The sequence below is a fragment of the Muntiacus reevesi genome, chromosome 1 (assembly GCF_963930625.1).
Source record: "Muntiacus reevesi chromosome 1, mMunRee1.1, whole genome shotgun sequence".
Taxonomy (NCBI): Eukaryota; Metazoa; Chordata; class Mammalia; order Artiodactyla; family Cervidae; genus Muntiacus; species Muntiacus reevesi.
Genome location: NC_089249.1, coordinates 223,197,096 through 223,221,396, shown reverse-complemented (window position 1 = coordinate 223,221,396; position 24,301 = coordinate 223,197,096). Strand labels below are relative to the sequence as shown.

The 24,301-nt window shown below is 48.1% G+C and overlaps 1 protein-coding gene across 1 annotated transcript in view; it reads left to right on the top strand.

The window, feature by feature from the left end:
• Nucleotides 1-24,301, top strand: part of FSTL4 (follistatin like 4) — a 414,248-nt gene that overhangs the window by 119,079 nt on the left and 270,868 nt on the right. The window lies entirely within an intron of this gene.

Below are 24,301 nucleotides of genomic sequence, written 5' to 3'. Positions count from 1 at the left end.
ACTGGAGTGGGTTGCCATGCCTTCCTCCAGAGGGATCTTCCTGACCCAGGGATCAACCCAGACATAAGAACCTTACGTCTTCTTCATTGGCAGGCAGATTCTTTACCACCAGTGCCACCCAGAAAGCCCATATAGTTATAATACATGTATGTAAATCTGAAGATTACTCAATGGGCATCCCACTGACATGAAGTCAGTGAGGTCCACTCTCCATAGAGAACTCTCCTTACCTCTGCCTCCTGAACAAAGGAAGGATAGGGGGTGGTAAGTGAGGGCTCAGGAGGACATATTGGACACTTTCATGGGACAGAGACTTCTCTTTGTTCAGAGAATGAACATTCATTGGTGAAGATGGTAAATTTGATATCTGATGCACTTTTTTTCTGAGTAAAAATTTACCACCAAGGTAAGTGGCTGGTCTATAAAAATTTCACAGAATCATCTTCTTCACCACGACTGCTCTCTAGCTAGCTTTCCTATCATTCATGAATATTTATGCCTTGGCTGCTTAAAATGCTTGGAGGGGAGAAGAAAACAAGCAAACTTTGTTCTTAGTCTCCAATTTTTCTGAGGTATGAAAGCATGGGTATAAGATAGTAACAGCGTACTGCTGAATCAAGTGCTTAGACCAATATTCATTTAAAGCTGAAGTCTGCTCTGTATTAACTGCGAATTGTAATAAGGTATACAGGAGATAAGAATGTTAGGGGAGGCATAAACATGAGATGTACTGGTCTCTGCTTCCTTCATCTTTTTGTAATCGAACTTAAAATAATTTACTTGAAGCTAAGTGATGAAGCTTCAAAAGGTTTGGAGATTGATTCCATGTAGTTCAGATACTCATCAGGACTCTTGTCTGGTACTGTGATCTTTATTTTTGCTCCATGAACCTACTTTACCACCTTCCTCAGCCCTGCAGTGCCTTTCGATGCCTGGTTCCTCTCCTCCTCCCCGCCTTACTGCTCCTCTCTGTGGAGCTGTCCTGATGCCTTCTTCCAGGACCCCAGGAGGCCGATCCCGCCTGCCTAGACAGTGCTTGAGGGTGGGTATTAAAAGGCAGTTCTGGTACTCAGTTTCTAGAAAGCAGGGTCTGTAAGAACAGAACATACATACATAGAACAGCAGGGTAGCAGAAGTGGCTTGCGAATGCAGGTTCCTTCTCAGGCAAATTTTTGGAGTCGGGGTGGGGGTGAGGCGAGCTGATTATGCAGAGACTCCAAATTCAATCTCCTAGGTCATGTTATCGCTGGAGCCGGCAATGGAAGCACTGCCCAATAATTCAGACTTGCCTATTACTTATTCTTTATCTAGAGGAAATAAAGAGAAACAATTACCTTGGTGTGACATTCTGCCATCTCTACAAAGCCACCTGCACCTGAGACTTTGCCAGCAGCAGAAAGAATGAGTTAAATGCTAAATATTTCATAGAGAAGAGAATAGCAGGGCTATTGAAAATAAATTTAAAAGACCTTCATGTATTCTGGTCATATATCCCTGGCATAAGACTTCTCCAGAGATAAAATAGCTTTCTAACAGGAGGGTTGGGGTCGGGGAGGGGTTCGGCCCAGTAAGGCGGGGAGCAAGAAAAGGAGCCCAGGAAAACCCACACGGCCGCCTGTTACCAGACGCCGTGCCTCCTTAGTGAAGGCATCTTTGAGATGATTGAAGTCAGACTATTACTGCAGAGCCCTTTTCAGTAATGAATTTTAAATTATAAATGACATTTTGTTGTGTGTTCTTCACATCCACCTGTTGGTAGTTAACAGGGAAAATTGATGTCTAGACAGAGCAAACTTCTTGGGAAGTTAAGCCTGAAGCTCTCAGTTTGTAGCTAAGAACACTCCTTGACTTAAATGTCTGCCAAAGCCATGTCCCGGTCCCAGCCTAGGCTGAGTGTCGGGCTCACAGTCCCCTTGAGATCAGCGAGCTTTCCGTTCAAGCCTCCTCCTGTTGGGGCCGGGCTGTGGGAACCAAGTATTAGGGTGATTCAGGCCCGTGGGGTGACTTAGGCTGCCCCAGGGAACTATTTGTGGCTGATTCCCTCCCATGGGCTGGTGGGTGTCAGTGAGAGCCATCAGTTAAAATCACAGGACTAGTTTAAGGGGACAAATATCAGTCAAAGATACAAAGAAATTGCTGTTGATTTATTGCTTTAAGTGAAAGTGTTAGTTGCTCAGTCCTGTCTGACTATTTGCAGTCTCATGGACTGTAGCCCTCCAGTTTCCTCTGTCCATGGAATTCTCCAGGTAAGAATACTGCATTGGGTAGCCATCTTCTCCAGGGGATCTTCCTGACCTAGGGATCGAACCCAGGTCTCCTGCATTGCAGGCAGATGCTAAGACAGGAAAGATAATCCAGGAGTAATCAGTGCACTAGCCCTTTCCACTGACCCTGGCACTCAGAGTTTTCTCTCCTTACAACAGCCAATCTTGGCATTTAAATGTGTTCTCCTTATTAATGCCAGGAGAGGGAAACAGGAAAGAAAGGCCATTCTTTGCAAATAACTGCTTTGCAAACTGCAAAATATTGGCATTACCTGCCTGTAAGTCACGAAAGCCATGGAGGTTTGCCCATCCCTGAGCACTGAATGCCCTTGGTGACAGCTGCAGAATAGATGAGTAATACAGATAAGCAAGTCCTCGCATTTCCTCTGGCCTATGCACTGCCCAGTGCACCGGAGCGGAGCTGGCACACTCTGTCACATGGGCTGGGGTGGAAAGGGCCTGATTCCAGGAGAGTCTGAGGCCTCCTACAGAGATGTCACATCCTCTACCTGAGTCCTGAGCACCCACTATTTCTCAGCAGATCTTTGGCCCCTTCTCCCCTTTATCCTGCTCCTCGGGCAATGTGATTGAAGATGCTGGACTTGGCAAGGGAGCAGAATGCAGGGGCCCAGAGTTGGGGCATCGAGAGTTTGTGTGTATGGGTTTGTGGGTCTCATTCCAGTTATCAGGCACCAGCTCTGCACATGCCACCACTCTAGATGTTCAGTTTCCAGGGGTGACGTAGGTAGCACTGAAGGTGGGGACCAGCTCCAATGCAGCCACACTGAGCCTAGAATGGTAAGAAAGTTCAGCAGAAAGAGTTGAGGTGAGACCTGAAATCTGTTTTCTTACTGTGGAATAGATCATGCCACCGCTGGAGTGAGATTCCTCTAAAACTTCTGTCTCGGCTATTAGTCCTTCCTAAATTCCTAAATGTGGAAGATATTCTGTGGAAGCATATCGAGGTAGTGGCACTGGTCCTGTGGCAGAGGAGGGACCTAGCTGACCTCTTGACCCCCTAGCCACTTGGGCAGCCGTCACGTCACCCCTAGCATGACTGATCAGTGCTGATCTCAGACTCACAGAGGCCCCGGGAGGGCCATGCTGCACGTGACCAAGAGCCATGCTGGCCAGTCCTGACTGGCAGGCCTCCCAGCGCCCTCCATCCCTGGTGATCTGCAGACCGAGGGCTGCTTACTGGCCACCTGCCAAGCGGCTGATACACTTTAATATGTCACCTCTACAATGCACACCATTGATTTTTTTTTTTTCTTTTCAAATTGGAGCCTTTCCAATAGCATCCCCAAACTAAAGGAACAGAGCACTAGATTAGCACATGTTGGACAGGCAAGGTTATCTTCTCTAGAGTGGGAATTGACAGCTGTCCCTACTGGGAGGAAAACCATCTAAAGGAACAGGGCCAGGAAGTCTTCTCAGAATGAAAACTGGATGAGAAACTCTGCAAAAGTCAAAACAGCCTTTGCTGGGAAGGCAAGGTCACAGGCACGGGCTCCGCTGCCTGCCTTGTTGGTAGTGAATCAAGGCAGGTGAGCAGGGAACGAGACAGGGCATAATGAGGGCAGCAACCAAGACCACTTTCCTCCAGTCCCTACTCTGCCCTGAGGGACCTTGGGAAACTCACATCCCTATTCCAATTCCGGTTTATTCATCTTCAAAGGCTAGGGTTGGAGTCAACAGCCAAGATCTGTCCCTCTCATGCCAGCATTTGAATCATCTCTCATCATTTGTCCGGAAGATGATTCTAAAGGTTGAGGACAAATAAATTAAATTTGTATTATTATAACTATGAAATATTGCTCCTTGGAGAATCAGTCATGTCCTAGTTTTTCATTTCCTTCTCTACGTACCAGCATACTGACCCCATGTGTCACTTAGTGAAGACTTTTTTTCTGACATTAGGTTCAGATAGCATCTTTTTCACCCTCCATCAGTTGCCTTTCACATATCCTCACCTACTTTCTTACTCTCGCTCTTATCATCAGTTGTAACTTGTGCCTTAAGTCCTCTCTTCTGGAGCCTCTTTTTCTTGCTCCAATCTAGAATGGGTTTTTCTTTTTTTCTCGGTTGCACCACTCTTCCCAGGATGGCCTGACTTCCTTTGTTAGCTCACGTTTTCTTTTTGCTGGAGTACACCCTTGTGTAACTGCCTAAGAAAGCATGTACAGGACTTCAACTTTCTGTTCCTCATATGTCTGAAAATGCTTTTCTTTCTTCATACCTGACAGACTGGATGTAGTATTACAAATTGAAAATTCGCCTTGTAATAGTCAAGGTGTATGTGCGTATGGTGCTCAGTTGTGTCCAACTCTTTACAACCCCGTGGTCTATAGTCTGTCCGTGGAATTTGCCAGGCAAGAATGCTGGAGTGGGTTGCCATTTCCTTCTCCAGGGGATCTTCCTGACCCAGGGATCTAACTTGCATCTCTTGCAGCTCCTACTTTGGCAGGCAGATTCTTTACCATTGCACCATCAGGGGTCCCAATAGTCAAGGTTCAGTTCAGTCACTCAGTTGTGTCCAACTCTTTGCGACCCCATGAATCGCAGCACACCAGGCCTCCCTGTCTATCACAAACTCCTGGAGTTTACTCAAACTCATGCCCATTGAGTCGGTGATGCCATCCAGCCGTCTCATCCTCTGTCGTCCCCTTGTACTCCTGCCCCCAATCCCTCCCAGCATCAGGGTCTTTTCCAACGAGTCAACTCTTTGCATGGGGTGGCCAAAGTATTGGAGTTTCAGCTTTAGCATCAGTCCGTCCAATGAACACCCAGGACTGATCTCCTTTAGGATGGACTGGTTGGATCTCCTTGCAGTCCAAGGGAAGACTCTCAAGAGTCTTCTCCAGCACCATACTTTAAAAGCATCAATTTTTCGGTGCTCAGCTTTCTTCACAGTCCAACTCTCACATCCATACATGACCACTGGAAAGACCATAGCCTTGACCAGACGGACCTTTGTTGGCAATGTCTCTGCTTTTTAATATGCTATCTAGGTTGGTCATAACTTTCCTTCCAAGGAGTAAGCGTCTTTTAATTTCATGCTCAAATACCAGTAGTATAACAGAGTTTATTATGCACTCACATCCAGCCTGCTCCTTCTTCTGTAATTTTGGGATGTTCTCTGCTTCATACAATAATTCAGAGACCTAGAAAGACTCCTCCTATATTGTAGCCTCCAAGGTCATTGTAGACAAAGATATGGGAATATAGAAAAGGCCCACCAACTCCTAACTCAATCAGCCTAGAGGTAACATATTCTACCCACACCTTCTCTGTAAGAACTAGTCACATGGCCCCATCTAGATGCAAGGAGACTAGGAAGTGTAGTTGGTATAGTCTTGTAGAGAAAATCATATCTTCATACTTTTAAAGGCATCATTTTCAAGCCAGAAGTGATAAGAAGTCCATTGCTAGGCTGATTTTTGTTCCTTGTGGGTGGCCTGTTTTAATCTATCTGGAAGCTATTAAGGATAATCTGTCTCCTTTAAGGTCCTTGAGAGTAAGGACTCTGTTTCATTGGTTTATCTCCAGTATCTCTGCCTGTCATATAATAGAGATGGGATTAAGGTGAGGTAATTAAGGCCCTTACTACTTTCAGGACAAAAACTCAGTAGTCAAGATAAACATTTAATGTAATACTTTGCAAAATAAAAATTATTACCCCCAAAAAGTCCATGATGAACAAAATAATAATTAATATTATTGGTGTTATGAAATTTTGCAATGATGTGTTTGGCTCTGTGGCCTCTTCTGTGGGCTTTTCAATCTAAATATATATATCCTTCCTCAAACGAAAGCAATTACAGATTTTTTAACAATTTTTTCTTCTCAGTTTCTCTCTTGTCTTTCAGAAATCTTAATTGGATATATAACCTCCTGGATCAGTATTTGCTATCATATCTTTTCTCTCAAAGCTTCTGTTTCCATATATCGTTTTCAATATTCTAGAAAATTCCCAAGCACACTTTCTCAGTCTCTGATTTCTCCAAGTGACACCTTGAAACTATTTGAGGCTCCTAGTTAGTAATTTTTGGTTTTCTGTTTGCATTCTCTTTTACTTTTACTTTTCTCTTGTCATGTGGGGCATCTCTGTGTGTGGTTTTCTTTAATTGCTCTTTTTTGTTGATCTGTTTTCAGATCGCTCTATTTCGGGCTGTGGGTCTGGTGTTTCTTGGTTGACCGTCCAGATGTAAGAATGAAGAAGGTACAAATGCTGACGTTCAGGGCTTGTCAGCTGGGGTTCCACTTGAGGATGAGCAGGCCGCGAGCCAGACATTGTGTTGCATGACCAAGGTACCAGATGAGGAGGTGCCAACACCCACGTTCACTGCCATGGTTCTCCTCAGGCAGCTCATTCCATTTCTTTAGAGAAGAGCCCTCTGGGTGTTTTTCCAAATGAGGGTGTTTCCTGGACAAACAGCTTCGATTTCCCCTGCCCGTCTCAGCCCTGCCTCTGGGAGATGGGTCATATAGCTGCTGCCTCTTCTGCACATGTTCCAGGCTGTGGGCAGAGGTGCCTTCTGTCAACGGTGAATGTTATTCACCAAGTGTCTTTAAATCCTTTGCTCACTGAGGGTTCTCTTTGTCTCTGTGATTTATTCTTTTAAGGTGTTTTTGAGTCTCAGGAGGAGAAGGAAATAAATGATGCAGCTACCTCTGTCATTTTGAACCCTCTTCCTTTATTTCTAACCTGTTTGAAAGATCTGGTCTCTGGTGTTAGCGCTTGGCCTCTCAAGCTAAACATGCCCAAGGTGAAACACTTACAGTCCCTCTGCCAGCCCCCAGAAGTATCTGCTTCTCCTCTGGTCATGCCGCCCTCTGGGAATAGGGCTAACACCCACCCACTTGTTAAATGGAAAGCTGAGTTGTCTGTCATGCCTCCCTTCCCATCTTCATGTCCACCTGGCTTTGCCTTCTGTGTTGGTACCTCAAATCTGTCCGTATCCCCACCCTCAGTGCCACCACCTAGACAAGCCAAGACTCTAATCCCCTCTGTACTGGTCTCCCTTCTTCCATTCTTACCCCACAGCCCTCCTTCCGGGGAGAGAAATTCCATCTCATGTCTCCCGTCACCCTTTCAGTAACATCCAGTTCCCCACCAGGCCTGTCTCCGAGAACTAGCTTCTTCCCACCTTCCAAACCTTGGCACGTTCTCATCTCCTGTGTCTCTGGCTCCGGCCGCTCTGACCTCCTCCAAGGAGCCATGCTCACCCTGCTCCCAGTCCTCCACACGGCACCGCTTTTCTCATCCTTAGGCCCTGCTCAGGGTCTGCTCCTCTAAGCTGGTTTCTCTCACTCGTTCTTTTCTTGTCCTGTACCTATTCATTTTCTCCACAACCCTATCCCAATTTTTATTTACATGCAATTTTTTTTTTTTATCGTGATCTTCTATTTACTAGTCTATTGATAGGTACGCTGGACCCCAAGTACCCAAACGGCAGGAGTCATGCTGGTTTTCCCTCCAGTGTATACTCAGCCTTCATGGTGTCCGGGGCAGCTGTGCTCAGCAAAGTTTTGATGTGCAGATGAGGGAACAAGGGAGCAGATGCTCAGCCTCAGTGGGTCTCAACCCAGCATTTGGGTTGTGGGTTGATGTCTTCTCCTTCGTCTGATCTTTCTGGCAGATCTCCTGACTTGTCTGTAATCCGTAGGTGACGCTCTGGAGCAGTAACACCCACGTGACCCTGAGGAGGTCATGAGCTAGATGGGTGAGCAAGGCTTCTGGCTCATGGGGGGCGGGGGGGGAGGGCAGGAAGTAATCTCTTTATCTCCACCTTCCAGTAGGAGGAGTTGCTAAAGGGCTGTGAAGTGTGATGCCTGGCACCGGGCATACCTTTCCCATGCTGAGGCCCCTGCCTGTGACAGGACAGGCAGATTGCTCCATAAATGATGGGCCCAGAAGCAGTGTGCCAGGCACAGGCTGTGCGGCGTGGAGGCTGTTCCCTGTGAGTGCCCCATTCTGAAGGCAATTAGTCTAATTGCTTTTGTTATTTCAGAAAACAAATTAAGCCACCCGAGTGTTTCAGGGCAGAAAAACGTGTGCAGTGTATAAGAAATGTTTCAGGAGCATTTAGTTCACAGCCAGCAGTGTCTGAGCAGACAGGCACCAGGGAGGCCTAAGGGACCAGGCACTGAGGAGGGACCTTTGTGGGCCAGCGTGGGAAGAGGTCAGGGGAGTCTCTACTCTGCTAGCTGTCTCTGTACTCAGGTCCTGTTGAGGCAGGGGAGCCATCCTGGACTCCTGCCCCCTGCCCTCTGGCCCCAACAAGGTCTGTGGATGCTGTGTCCTCTTGCTTGTCCCTGCCATCACTGTGGGCCCAGACCCACCCTTTGCAATCAGGATCACTGGAGTCACTGCCAGGTAAGCTCTGCCTGCTTCCCAGCCATCACACTCATAGCTACCAAGGGGGCTGCCTGAAACGCAAGCAACACAAACACTTCTGAACAGCTTTGTGGGGTTTCCCAGGTGGTGCGGTAGTAAAGAATCTGCGTGCCAAAGTAGGAGATGCAAGAGACGCAGGTTCGATCCCTGGGTTGGGAAGATCCCCTGGAGAAGGAAATGGCAACCCACTCCAGTATTCTTGCCTGGAGAATCCCATGGACAGAGGAACCTGGTGGGCTATAGTCCATGGGGTTGCAAAGAGTCGGCCATGACTCAGAACACAAACAGCTTTGTGGCTTCTTATAGGACACCAGGCAACCCTTAGCATTGGGGAGGTGGAGGACCAGCCCCCACCTAGGCTCAGCCTGCCTGCAGACCTTGAACAATCACCTTGATTCATTCTGCTTTTGCTTTATGCTTCACGCTGCTCTTCCTTTGTCCCAGTGGGGTGTGATACTCATGCACATTCTCAGGCACACACATACACACATGCACACACACACACATATATGCACTCTGACCGTAGACCACTCCCCATTCCTCAACCTTCAGGCCTGGCATCCTTGCCCTGTGAAACTTTCCTAACACTGTGGGAGGAGTTAGGCACTCTCTCCTTAGTGCGGTGTTGGGCCTGGGCCTCGCCTCACATCTGTGCTGTGCTGCATCCATTTGTCTCTGTTGTTCTCACCAGCTTGTGTGCAGCTAAGAGAGGAGGGGCCTTGCCTTGTTCACTTTCTGCTCCTGGATTTTGGCAAGAGACCTATTACTCAGAATTCAATATGTGTCAGGTGGATAGATGGGTAGATGGATGGACAGTGGATTAATGAGTATCCCTGAGGATTGATAAAGGCTCTTGTCCCAAGTTCTTCCACCTCAGCACAACTCAAAATCAGGAACTAACCCAGGGGAAGAGAGAGAGAGGGATGGATTCAATTGAGGACTCTGTTCTCCACTGGGCACCACCCACTCCTTTGTGGGGAGCAGAATATGGTGAGAAATTTATTCAAAGAATGGGTCAGCTGTTTCACAGAGGCTGTGTCCCATTTCCTTCCACTCTGAACCAAGTTAAGTTCACAAATCAGCCCTTCTGCCTACCCCACAGCTAAAAACTGAGCAAACCCTGCCTCAGTCTCTCCTATAAGCACTGGAGCCAGGTTGGTGTAGGGATGGAGGTCTGGTCTCATGGACAAGCTAGCCACACCCCCTTTGGTGTCCCTACGGGAAGATCCTGAAACACAGAAACACCTGTCCATCTAAAGTTCTCCTTGATCATGTGTGGGAAAATAGAGGAGGATACAACCTCAAGGGCTGCCCTGTTCTCAAGACTCACGGGGCTCTCAAATTGAGGACGCAGACCATCTGCACCACAGTTACTGGGAGGGTTTCTTAGAAATCGGCTTCTGGGGCCCTACCCAGCCCTGCTGAATCAGAGTCTCTGGGGTGGGGGAGTCTGGGAGGGGCATTTTAAGCGAGCCCCTCCTGGAGATTTGTATGCCAGGGAAGGTTTGGACTCACGCCCGAGAGATTCCAGTGGTCACTGGAGACGAATTTTAAGTGGCAGAAACGAATCACATACATCCTCTTCTCTCTGTCAGGCCCCAGATCTGGCCTCTTGGAAACACATTCACGGGTTCAGCAGCCTCCCCCCTCTTTTCTTTGATCTGCTTCTCCTGCCTCTGTAGAAATATATCCTGATCCCACATCTTCAAAGCTACCATGCATCTTTGACCGTTGATGTAATTACTTGGAAATACCACTTCCCGGGTAGGATGTGTTTTAGTCATGCTTGTCTATGTGCCACTCCGTCAGAGGCATCGGTAAGGCTTTATTCCTCCCTGCTTCAGCAGAGGCGTTGTCGTTCGTTCAGTTCACACTGGGGCTGTCACACAGCCGAGCCTGTGTGTCTGGCCTCATGCTGAGGCCTGGCTGGAGATGATATGCTCCCTGGAGCAGCCATGGCACCTTCTCCGAGCCCACTGGGCCGCTGCCTGGGCTCCCAGTGGGTGTGATCTCACTGTCCCCTTCCCCTGCTAGTTTGCCCCTCCCTCAAGACCCCCACCGCTCCCCAGGCTCGAACCCCGACCCTGTGCTTAGCACCGTCGGGAGCCCTCACAGGACAAGTGGCATAGGGTTGCCCTCAGGAGGCTCACTCCGTATTGGGGAGAACCCAGCACTCAGGAGGTAACAGAGATTGGATCAGACGGCACAGGGCGCCCCCTTGTCCGTGTGGAGCAGTCCTGGGGCCTCGAGGCACTCAGAGGAGAGGCATGTGGGCTGAGCCACACAGCAACAGCTTTGAGAAGCAGCCAGAACTGGAACCCAGCTTTGACAGATGAATGGGAAGTGGAGTGGTTACTCTTGCTGGAGGGCATAGGTGGAAACAGGCAGGACAGGCATGGTGGCACCTGTCGGGGCTGGCCGTGAAAGAGCCAGCTGTTCTGTGGGCAATGGGCCTTTCACCCAGGGCAGGGGCAATGCCTACAGGCGTTCTTCACTACACAGACCATCCAGGTGAAGGCGGGCCCTGGAAAGGTTCTATTTAACTTACTTGTTCACTCAGCAGGGTTTCATAGGAAAAGCATAAAACAGAAGAAAATGGCCTTCTTTTTCATGCCACCTTTGAGAACTCTTCCCCCATCAAACCCTGCCGTTGAGTCACCTGCCGTTGGGGTGACCTATCCCCAGGCTCCCAGCCCTGAAGTACAGGCTCACCCTGCCGCTTCATCACCTCAGTTGCTCTCTGTCTTTGGGGTCTGAGACACTGTCCCCCTGTAAAGAAGGGGCTTCTGGGCAGAGAAGGGCAGGGAAGGTCCCCGGTGCTTCCTCCACAGCAGTCCAAAGAACATACCCACCAGGCTGGTGATGTTCTGCTGTAAAACTATAGTGAATCATTTTCTTCTAAGAGAGAGAGCGCTGTCTCCTTTGGACCACTTGAACATTTTAAGCTCAGTTATGTTTTCCTTTTTAGACTCTTTGGTGGTAGGGGTGGGACTATCTTTCTCATTATTTAAATAGAAAATCCTACATGTGGAGTCCACCTAGAGAAGAATAGTTTGTCACTGGGGAAATGCAGCCGCCCCGAAGCTGGTAACTTGGGCTGCTCGGGAGCTGAGATTCAGATGCCTGGACATGGCCGAGGCAGGCTTGATGCCTGTGCTGTGCTGCTGGGGAGGGGAGGTCTCTAACATCCCTGATGCCAGTGCATGTGTGCTGCCAAGAGCAGAGTTTCCGCAGAGGACATCTGGGGAGGCCCTAGAGATTTGAGGCGATTATGACACTCCCCATTCAGTGTCTGTCCCACGGGGAGCCAAGTAAACTGAATTTAGGGTGGAGACTTGGTGCAGATGTGGTGGAACCATTTGGTGCAGGAAGGAACGGGGCTGTCCCTGCAGCAAGCTGGTAATGCAGGTCGGTCCCTGACTCATCAACCTCCACCTGCTTTTTTGTCCTTTCTGTCCTCTTAGCTGCTTTCAGATACTCAGCATCCTGATTTATTTAGCCTTGTGGGCAGCCGTTAGTATTCATTCTGTTATCGTTTCCTCTCAGGGAAAGGTATCAACTATTTACAACCTCGGTGTGTGTTAAGTCAAACTCCTTGACACAGGGTATTTGCGCTTTCGACCTTAATCCTCATGGTATGGAGAGCTCTGTTTCCTATTTATGTAAAGATTTTGTGCCAGGAGGTTGAGATGCTGGGATGAGATGTGAGAGGAGATGGTGCTTTGAGTGACGGGTCTCTTCCCAAATGTTGTTGCCTGGGCATGAACCATCTGAAAGCAAAGCCTAGACTGCTGAGGAGGGATGATGGGTACTGTCAGAAGAAATTACTCAAACAGCAAGAAAGATTTTATTCAAGACTGATGATACACACACACACACATACACATAGGAATACTACTCAGTCATAAAAAAATGTATGAAATTTTCCACTTGTAACAACATGGATGGACTTGGAGGGTATTATGCTAAATGAAACAAATCAGACAGAGAAAGACAAATACTGTATGATATCACATTTATGTGGAGTCTAAAAAATACAAAAAACTCGTGAATGCAACAAAAAAGAAACAGACTCACAGATGTAATGTACAAACAGTGGTTACCAGTGGGGACAGGGAAGCAGGAAGACACAATAGTGGGTAGGGGATTAAGAAGTACAAACTCTTAAGGTATGAAATAAGCTACAAGGATGTATTGTATAACACAAAGAATAAAGTCAGTTATTTTATAATAACTGTAAATGGAGTGTAACTTTAAAAAATTGTGAATTACTGTGTTATACACCCGTAACTTTTATGATTTACATCAACTACTCTTCAGATTAAGAAAATGAAGGAAGAGCATAGGAGAGAAAAAAAGAAAATGTATAAAATTTAAATAAAAAAATTTAAGACTCTTGCAGTAGAGGAGAGAGAGTGAGTCAGCTCAACTTCAAATCAACAGTGACAGGCTAGAATTTGTAGCCAGCAGGCAGAATGAGGGAGGGCATGGGAAATTACTGAGGGGACCTTGGTTAGGTATCAAGGGCATGGAGGGGCAGGAACTTGAAAAACTATCAAGAGTTGGGAGATTCTGGGTTAACTGGCTTGCTGCTGTTGCTGCTAAGTCTCTTCAATCGTGTTCGACTCTGTGCGACCCCATAGACGGCAGCCCACCAGGCTCTGCCGTCCCTGGGATTCTCCAGGCAAGAACACTGGAGTGGGTTGCCATTTCCTTCTCCAATGCATGAAAGTGAAAAGTGAAAGTGAAGTCGCTCAGTTGTATCTGAGTCTTAGCGACCCCATGGACTGCAGCCTACCAGGCTCCTCCGTCCATGGGCTTTTCCAGACAAGAGTACTGGAGTGGGGTGCCATTGCCTTCTCCGATTAACTGGCTTAGTAGGATTTTTTTCCCCTAACACTGGGCTCAGGAGGCAAAGGCCAAGGCCTGGTGGAGAAGAGGACTCAAGGAACCTGAACAAAATGTGGTCAAGCCTTTGTCACCAGGTGCTCACAGACTGCAGACTGACCCATGAGGCCCAGCACTTGGTTACTAAGGGTGCTGGAAAGGCCATTAGCTGTTGTGCGTTCTCATAGGTGCTCCACGCATAGTAAAGATGGTGTAACTCCTGAGATCTAGAAGGAACTTCATGTGGCTTCCTCAGCCAGGCTCTGGAAAGAAGTGGAATCCAGACCCTGTTGGCTTGTGAGCTTCAGAAGAGCAAAGGCTCCCTAGGGTGTATCTCCCATCCCTGAGCCCCTGCTCTCTCAGGTTATGGATAACTTCGCTCAAAGTGGCTCAAGCACATTGAAAGATATTTTCACAGCTATCTGTGGGTAGGGCTTCCCTAGGCTCCAACCATCAGTGATGCCTGGAAGACTGCCCCTGATAACTTGATTGACTGAAGTGGGATATATGGCCCCTTCTGAGCCCGTCATTGACATGGAAATAGAATTTCATGACAGTCTAGAATCATTTGTAGTGGAAAAAAAAGTGAGAGAGTCAACCATCCCATCTTCACACGTGCTAAATGGAGACCCCGTGAGGTGGGAATGGAATTATGAGCCTCAGAGCAGAGTGTTCATAGACTAGAAGCTAAGTAAGGAGTGAGGGAGGAAGGGAAGGTGAACCCTGGCAGCTAAGGGGTGCAGTGCTTTTGGGGGACCCTCCAGAGTGTTGAGGAGAAGCAAGTGCCACGGTCCCAGGCGTTGTCCCTCTGGGTGGCATGTGCCAGGCCTGTGCGTGAGCACCTGGACAGCCCCTCACCCATCTTTCACTCTGAGACAGTTCCATCTGCCACCAGACACTCAAAGACAGGAGGGGATGTCATAGGGGCAGATGTCGCTGGCTGGCTGGCCCCAGTGAGGAGGTGGCTGTGAGGAGCCATGTCTACATTTCTCCATGCTCACCATCCCCTTCTTGGATGTCACCTGTGAATAACTCAGGACGAGGCCAGGTGGTTGTGAAAGTATATGCCCCTCTCATTGCCTGAGACCATCATCTACTCACACGGTAGCTGGCTGAGGGTTTTGTGCTTAGCAGGACTCATCCCCTAAACCTGCATAGACCTAGACCTTTCCTCATTCTCACTGAGAGCTGGAAGGTTCTGAGGTGTGCTTGTGAGAATGTATAGTTATTTCCTTATTTGAACACCCTAGGTCATTTGATGAAGAAAATTGATGAGATTTTTTTTTTACCCAGGCTGATCAGATGACACAGTAAATCATCTAAATGTTATAAAATCCTTAGATATGAATAGCATACTAGTGAACAGGGTTGAGCACCCGCCCATCTCCAAGGGCACTAGTGTGATATATGTGAACTCCCCATTTGTCTTGTTAGTCACCCACAGGGTCTGTAGCCTGTAAATGCAATAGAAGTTCTTTGGAAACTTGGAAATTTTTTTGGTTCTGGGGAAAAACATCAAGCATCAAATATGCATTCATCCTAAGATGTCCATTTCAAGGACAGATCTGCGGCGGCAAACGTTGGTGAGTGAAAACTGGGAGATTACACTGTGGAGTTGGGATGTGGGACAGGGAATCTGTGAATGCCCCAGTAAACTACTTAGGAATTGAATTAAGTCCCTTGCAAGAGACCAGACTGCTGAGAATGAAAGAATCACCCATTGTTCCTGAAGAACCACTTCTGAAGGCAATCAGTCTGTTATGACAGAGGAGGATGGATGGCAGTTCCCAATATTGAGACATGGGATTGAAACCCACACTAGCTATGGCAATTTCCCTCTAGATTGGAACTTTTTAATAGCAGAGCAGTGTCAACAGATGGAATTTGAGTAAGTGATTTTGCAAGCCATCCACAATTCACAAGAGGGTTTTGTTCCCAGGAGTCTGGCGTCTGTCTTGAGGCCGTTGTTTGGACCTTTGCAAACTAAAATGCATTTTTTCCACAGACATGTTCCTCAGAATGGAGGGTGATTTATAAACAAGTGTCCAGAACTTAATTTAACCCTTGATGTAGCTAAAAATACCATACATACTTGGTTAATGTTAGAGACCCCAGTGTTACAATAACACTGAAGAGAAAAATATTTCTTTTTTTCCCTTACTTGGTATAATACGAAGGAAGGTGACAAGCTAAGCATGGGAACGGGTTGAGTGATAGTTGAGTTCCAGCCGTCGTTTGTCAAATGAGGAAACTAAGGTTCAGAGAGGTGAGGTACTTGACTGGAGGTCACACAGCCAATGAGACTAGAACCTAGTCCTGCCCTGACCCAGTGAAGATGGCCTGTGGGAAGTTTCCAAAGAGACTATCCAATACATTTGGGGTCTTCCAAAGTTGTGTTGGGCCCCACTGGATGTCTGGTTTTCCCCAGTTTCAGTATAAAATATGTCCTGTTCCTTCTTTATTCAGGGACTTCCCTAGTGGCTCAGATGGTAAAGAATCTGCCTGCAATGCAGGAGACCCAGGTTCAATCCCTGGGTCGGGAAGATCCCTTGGAGAAGGGAACGGCTACCCACTCCAGTGTTCTTGCCTAGAGAATTCCATGGACAGAAGAGCCTGGAGGGCTACAGTCTACGGGATCACAAAGAGTCAGACACGACTGAGCCAATAGCACTTCTTCACAAAGTAAAGATGAGCCCTAGGACTGCTATTAACTTCTCTAGGAATAACACCATGGAGCTCACAGACAGGCTGAAGAGAGCAGAAATACACATTCCTGTGAGAAGGAACAGCAAGGTGAAAGTAAGGGAGCTGGAAATAGCAGGAGAGCAGAGCTGAGACTGTGGGGGCACCAGCCTGTGCCTCTAAGAGCCCGTGGGGGCTGCAGAGCTCCACGCCAGGGGGCGCTCTCACCCCCTGCAGCTTTGCGGCTGCCCGGCGGTAGAGAATCTGCTCCATATGGGGAGGGAGAGGGTCCCCGATGAAGGACCAGAAACATAGTTCAGTCACAGTGTGCATAGCCCATAGCCCATTGAGGGTAAGACAAGAAACAAATACCAAAACATCTCATAGCACAGAGCATAGGTTGGCATTCAGGCAGACATGGCCCCTCATGGATTCCCCGTGCCCTCTGTCTGAGAGGTGGCCTCGGACACTGGGAACTCTCATGTCTCTTTTCTCTTCTGTCTGAAACCCTTTGCCTCAGATGACACTGCTTGGGGACAAGAGCTATTTTTTGTTTTGTTTTCAATTCTCTACAGTCCCCTCAGCAGATGTTTGATAATATCTATTGATTGAATTTACTCAAGCTTATAGATTTCTAAGAGCAAAGCAATGTTTTAAAAATAACACAATTTTAAACTTGTACTTGAAATTCCAGACAGATGTTTCTTTAAAATCTAGAATTCAAAGATCTAATCCTAATTACATTTGACAGTCCCACGGATTGAGTGGCTCCCGTGATGGTATTCATTCCAAGTGCAGGCTCTTGGCAGGGTGGTTTCTGATGGGCTCCTCACCCCTTCCCTGGATCCGGAGTGATGGGCAAGGACTTGGGAGCACTTTCTGGGTTTGCCTTGCTCCTTGTTTTCAGGTTCAGAGTTTTGTGTTAGTCTCTCGGGCCCAGGGAGACTGGAGAAAGCAGTGAAATCCTCTCAGTTTCTGGAAGCCTGCTGGCTGAAAGGTCCCTTGGAAGGCTAAACCCATGGGTCTGTTGGAGAAAGGGGAGATGACAATGCCCTGCCCCTTAGAGAAGCTGAGGTCGGAGCTGTCCGTCAGCAGCAGCCCACTTTCAAGGCAAGAAAAGCTGGGACACCTCCCTTTCCCTCTGGTTCTCCCCACCAACCCCCACTAGAAGGTAGCAGTGCGTGAACCTGCCCTTCATCCCCTCCTTCCCCTTTGTAGATGGCCAGGTGCTCCATCGGGCTGTTTTGTGTCATTCCCAGGAGGCTGGCCAAGGCTGAAGCATGCAGCAGGTTGTTCAGGAAACACCTGCTGAAGTCAACTAAAAAGAGGCAGGTTTCAAAGCACTATACTCTTCCCTCGGTCACCCCATCCTGTGTTTAATGACAGTACTGCTGCTGATAAGGACAGTCTGTGAGGGCCTCCTAAGTGGCCAGCAGTTGCCCATCATCCCAGGGCACACCCCTGAGGCCAGGTCATCCCCATTTCACAGGTGAGGTCAGACTCAGGACAGAAGTCTTGCTGAGTGCAGAGAGGCGGGGATTCCAGCCCCAGGGCACCTCTATGGAGCTACCATCCAGAGAGCCTGTTTCTCACTGTGAACTGTGTGGAGTGGGACACGACTTTGGCCAATTCTAAGACTCACTTCAGGCTGTGGTGCAGACACTGGAAATGGAAGGAGGGTGGCTATCTCTTCTCCAAGAAGGTTGGGGGATGTATGCATGTTTCCTCCCGGATATACTGGCTGAGATTGTAAAACCCAGAACAGGTATTTCAAGGCTTCCATTACTATTTTCTTAAGTACAAAAATCATTCTCTTTTATTTATACATAAATAACTGTTTTCTTGAGCAGACCTAAAGAAATGGAACACAGATGGCGATAATGTTGAAAATGTTTACCTATTTCCTCTCTGAGGACATCAGATTAGCCTTTCTCTGGGCAGAATGTGTAATCTGCTGGAAGACAATATCATCCTTTTGATCTTGCAATACATTTTTCATATCTTTGCCACAAAAGCTGATTATTATCGTGACATTTTTAAACAATGACTGTTCGCCGTGCAGAATGGGATGGGGGAGCTCAGCTGAACATATAGATAGATGGATGCTTGTCGAAGGCCAGACCGTGCGAATGAATTTTCCTGTGTTGCTTTGGCCTGGTGACACTGGCATTAACTCCTTCATCCCTGGATGCAGTCTTGTGCACTAATTGGAATCTGATGATCAAGCTCTTCGAATGGCCTCCCCTCGCTTGCGGAGACCATTGATTAATGGCTTTGTCCACTCTTTCCAAGGTCACTGTGCCCCCTCTTCTTTCTGGAAGTCAAAGGATCCTTGATTAAATGGCAGAAGCAGATTGAATGAGGAAATGCACAGGGAAGGGCTTTTATAAACTGTGTGGGGCAATGCAGACTTGAGATGCTGATGGTGCCTTTGTAGATGGAGTCCACTGGCCCCTGCAACACAGGCGGCCGCAGAGCATTTGATTGGCCTTGCTGCCACGGCTCAAAAACATGGAAACCAACGTTTCTGAAACACTCCTTTGCACTGCTGTCTTGCCTCCCTTCAGGGCTTTGCAGCATTTCAAAGGGAAGGCACTGGATAAAGGAGAAAGCAGCAGAAGTGGAAAGGACACAGATTTCAAAACCTGTTCTGTTTCATTTTGGCTCCAGAGAATTTTGTCTGTGCAGGGACTGGAGTGCATCTCTCTGAGTCAGATATGCCCACCTGCGTGCCCCAGGAGGCCTGTGATGTCCCACCCGGTTGCTGAGATCAACCAGATGCCAGGCTGGGTAGCAGCGGTGTGAGGGCTAGAGGCAACCAGCACAGGAGGGGTTAACGTCACCCAAGCTGTTTGCAGCTCTGTGGCCTGCAGCATCGCACAGCCAGGCCATCCTGCAGCAGAGTTCAGATTCCCCTGCATCAGCAGGGAGGGAACCAATAAAATCATGAATGAATTTGAAATTATATTTCTTTCTCTTAGCTTTCTTGTTTTTTTTTTTCTCTTCTGCTGCTTCTTCTTCTTTTTGTTCCTTCTGTACCTCCCCACCCTGGGAACAATGTTACAGAAAATTATAGGTTGTAAATTCCACCCAGTGCATTTAGCTCCAGCCTAGCTAAGGTCTGTGGAATGGCATCTCTCCAGGTCTCTTTCATGGGACCTGTCAGCGAGTTTTGTACTATGCAGACATCCGAAAAGCAAAAACAGGAAGTCTCCAGATTGGAAATGGAGCCAGAGGTGGGCAGAGGAGCAGAGGGTGGATATCCTTCGAGCTCATCTCCACTTAGAACCTGTAGTGTCACGGGTTGGGTACAGTGGGGCCTTGCCCCTGTGCTGGGCCAGAGCGGGTGAAGACCTCAGGTTTTGTTAACTTGTGCTAAAGTGTTGTTTCTTTAAAACAAAACTTTGTGTGGTGCTGTGTCTTAACCATTGATAAGTCTTTCTAGAGAAAAGAGAAAGCTTCCTACTCTTGGGTCAGTGTCAGCCAAAGGCCGTCAGCCTGATCAGGGGAAGCCCACCTCTGGGCCTCAGACAGTGTTTGGGAGGCAAGGAACCAGCTGGCCATCCACATTGCTAAGCTGAACTTGACTTCACAGCCAATGGCCTTCATTTCTACCCACTGGGACGTTTGGTCTCTAGTATGCACACGTGTGTGTGAATGGTATGCTCCAGATGTAAAGCAGAAGTCAAAGCTACAGAGTGGCCTTATGGAGCTCCCCTGAGGACCCCCAGGGTTATAATGAAATCCAGAAACCAGCTCTGAAATCCTGATTCCCTCAATGAAAAGCCTCAGGCTCTTTGCAGGAAATACCCAAGCTGTTAATGTCAGTGTTCTCAGAACAGCCCCTACCACACCAAGGGCACCTGCAGGACTTGCTGATGGCAAGACCCCAAGAGGGCTGAGGTCTGAGGAGAAGTGCTGGCTGACCAGGGCCTCCAAGGGCTCCCCTCCACGGCCTGTAGATGCTGCCCAGCCTTGAGGCTCCCGTTCTTACCCAGGGAATGGGGGCCAGCATAGATTTTCACTGAGCAAGGACTGCCTGCCTAGGAAGCCCTGTCCACAGGCTGGAGGCTAGGAGTCTGGTCTATAGGCTCATCACCTCTCTTATTTTCGTCTTTTCACTTCTCTCCCAAGACCTCTTCAATATCATCTTGTGCTATGAAAGCCTGCGTGGTCTGGTCTCTACCTGAAATAAGCCACCTCTGAGATTTTTCTCTGCTCTTGTCCTCTAGATTTCTTTCTGCCCTCAGCTTTTGCTGGTGAAGGCTGTATGCCTGACCCTTTCTAAAAGGGCGAATTTATTTGAAAAGGCAATCCATATAGGTTAAGAAATAGAATCAGTAAGGTGCATGTACGTACATGTTTAAAAGCCAGTTTCTGTCATCTTTTACTGTGTCAGCAATGGCACCTGCAGTGCATCACCTCCACCCAGGGGGCATGGTACCTGCCATACTCCCGTTCACTCTTTTAGGTTAAATATCCCCTGCCTATTATTTTCTTAGGAAGTAAAAACACGTCTCAGGGTACTATGCCTGGCATTTTAATATAATGAGTGTATTCTTTCTTTGTAGCAGAAAAATGAGAATGTACCTAGGTGAGGAGCCTGGGAACATGAAGAAAGCAAGAAGGGGGTGGGCCAAGTAGGGAAACTGCTGGATGTGCCGTGGGTGCCTTTCTCTCTCCCCCTCCCCACTTGGGCTGGAAGCTTCTCTAAGCAGGGCGTCTCTTGTTTGCCTGTGTGCACTCCTCCCTTGGTATGGAGCCTGCCAATCGGGCATTTAACAGCTCACATGCAGTGGCGCCAAGACCGTGCCAAGCTCTGTGCTGCCAGAGTGGAACTCAGAGTGAGATAAGACGTGGCCCTCTCCCGAGGTGCTCCAGGCTGTGAAGGAGATAGGCAGCAGAGCAAAAGGCCATGAGAAGGGCCCAGTGGTAGGACAGAGTCCTTTTCAGCTCACATATCTTGAGGTCTCAGCGATTGCAGGCTCAGTCCGGTGGCCAAGGGACTGGAGGGCACTGAACAAGAGATTTCCCACCCCGGCCAGTGACCGGCAGACCGTGCGGCATCGTAACAGTCAGAGGTCCGTCAGCAGGATACAGATGGCTGTTCATCATAAGCTGTGGCAGCTGCCTTGCCGGGACCTCCCCAGGTTCCCAGGCTCTATTCAATGCCACCTCTGAGGGCAGAGGGAGCTTACTATCTTGGCAAATGTTTCATATGTCCAAGTAGCCATCTGTCCTCTTTGTAAGTGTACCAACCCCATTAGCTGCTGCTGCAAGTGCAAATTCAGGATTGAGGCTTTCGTTTGTGGAGCTGGACATGGAGGAAGGGATTTCATTGATGCCAACCCACCATTAAGGAGAAACCAAATCCAGTACCCTTTCAGACGGAGCTTGCCCAGACATCCTCGCCAAGCTTCATTTTTAAAAGCTATGCAACTTTACTCAGAAAAGGCAATGGCAACCCACTCCAGTACTTTTGCCTGGAAAATCCCATGGACAGAGGAGCCCGGTAGGCTGCAGTCCATGGGGTCGCTAAGAGTCCGACACGACTGAGCGACTTCACTTTCACTTTTCACTTTCATGCATCGGAGAAGGAAATGGCAACCCACTCCAGTGTTCTTGCCTGGAGAATCCCAGGGACAGGGGAGCGTGGTGGGATGCCGTCTATGGGGTTGCAGAGTCAGACACGACTGAAGCGACTTAGCAGCAGCAGCAGCAAATTTACTTAGATGTATGTGTTTTTGCTTTGTAATCAGATTTTCACCAAACTGATATATCATTAAACCTTTGTTTTTACAATACATGCTTTATTGCAAAACCAATTCCAACAAAGTATTGCAGATGCAATGCAATTTTTATGTCTTAGTTGTTTTCTTTTTTGGTTGCTAGGGTACCAAACACTTTTGAGGAAGTAGCTTGATAGTATCTATAATATGGTGGTTTTCTGGATAAGAGATTGCATTATCCCCATGTAATATATTTGGGCAGACTATATCCATCATGGTTCGGCTAGATAAATAAATTAAAACTCGCTGATTGAGGGGGAAATGTGATATTTCTCTTGCTGAGAGCGGTTTACGCTTCTCTTCTGACAGCTGCTGTGTTGACAGTATGCCTCATCTCTGCCCAGCTGAGTTGTTTCCACTTCTTATGGAAGACGAAAGTGCTGCAGTGGCTTTCAGAACTACGAGAACGCTGCCTCTGGGGTTGATGGCCTCCCCCACTCGTAGCCCCCAGACCCTCAGCCCGGCCCCTCTCCCGTAGTTAGTCACAAGGGCCCCCACTGGGTACCGTGTTGCCCCACATGGTGGGCCCTGGGGGGACCATCCTTTCTCGCCTGGGAGTGTGCTATGGCTCCCAGCCATGGACTCAGGCTGGGAGACTGTGGAGAGGGTGGCTGCTTCCTTCTCTCCCATCTCTTTCCCCAAGGAGGCAGGCTGGTCTGGGCAAGGGTTAGGGTCAGCCCGGAGTCTGACCTGAATCAGGCTTTGATCCCCTAAGACAGCCCAGAGGGGTTAGGGAACAGCCTGCTCTGTGAGGCCCCTATACCAGGCACAGCCAGGAGCTTCTCCCAGGGATGGACGCTATTGCCCGGGTGCAGGGGGAAGTGTGCATTCCAGAGTCCATCTAGTTGCAGTGCGTGAACTCGCAAAATTATAATCCGACGACTGTATACAGTGAGGCCATGGGGATGAGGAGGAGAGGGTGGCATCATTTGGGTCTTCAGGGAGTATCTATTGCTGGGCTCACCTCACCTCTAGCGCTTCCCTCCCATGAATGAGACCTCCTTTCAGGAGAGAGAAAGACTGTGTGTCCTTTCTGCCTTCTCACTGCCATTGTTGTCATTGGGTCAGGAGGAACTTGTTCATTCGTTTGTTCATCCATCCGTTCATTTTGGAGCGAGTATGTACTCTGGGCACTTTCGCGGACACTGACATGTATCCTAGTTGGCAAGGCATTGTTTGTATCATCCCAACAAGTCACTTCCCCTCTGCACCTTGGCTGCATCCCAGGGTTATGGGAGTATTCAGTGGCTCAGTGAGACACAGCCCAGAGTGAGCCTGCCATAGAGAAGGATGCCTTCCCTGACCTGCGTGTTTCTGGCTGAGGTCATCAGAGCTGTGTTGCATGTGGTCTCTCTGGGTGAGAGTACCACCACCACACCTCACTCAGCCTCACTCAGCCCCCTGGGGCCCTGCTTTCCCAGTGAAAAACCACTAACCCCTTTTTTTTTCTGTATCAGAAGTTCTTAGAAGCTCAAAATGGCAAAGCATTTCCACTCTTCCCTATTGGAAAAGTCCCTCTCTGAATCCCTTCTGAGATGAACTCCCCAAAACTAACTATGTCAAAGTCCACAAAAGCTAAATAAATCCCTCCAGACTACCTGCAGAGGTTGTTGGAAGTGTGAGCAATTCTTGTGACAGTTAATTTAATGCTTTCTCTATGGATCATTTACCATTCCTGGCACATTCATGGTTAAGATGGTAGTTTCTGTACCCAGACTGTGCCTAGGTTTAAATCCCAGCTGTGTGATTTTATAAGCTGAATAATTTTGGTCTAATTACTTCACTTTTCTCAGCCTCACCACCCTCATCTGTAAAGCACGTGTAGTAGGAATAAGTACCTCACAAGGTAGCTGAGGATTAAGTGAGTTAATACACACAAACCTCTCAGAATAGTGCCTGGCACCCAGTAAAGCAGTGGGTGTGTTAGCCGTTGTCTGTGTTTCAGAAGGAATTTCCATTTAAATGAGAACTGTCTACAGAAATTGCCTGCACAGAAATCTCTTAGCTCAGGAAAATTTTCCCAGCTGTAGATCCCACTAAGCATTCCTTTGTTGTTTCCCTCTTGTTGTTTAGTACAACACAGATACCTTTGTCATCTTTTAAAAATCCAATTCTTTGGTTTGGTACTTGAGGGATAAGAGCAAAGGATGATGGAAACGGGGCAGTCTATATCTTCTTAGACAAGCTTCTTCCCAGGTAATCAGACAGGCCACTGAGACATTCAGCAGTGCTGCTCAAGCGTTTATAAGGGACACTTGGCCCAACGGCTCACCCTTCAG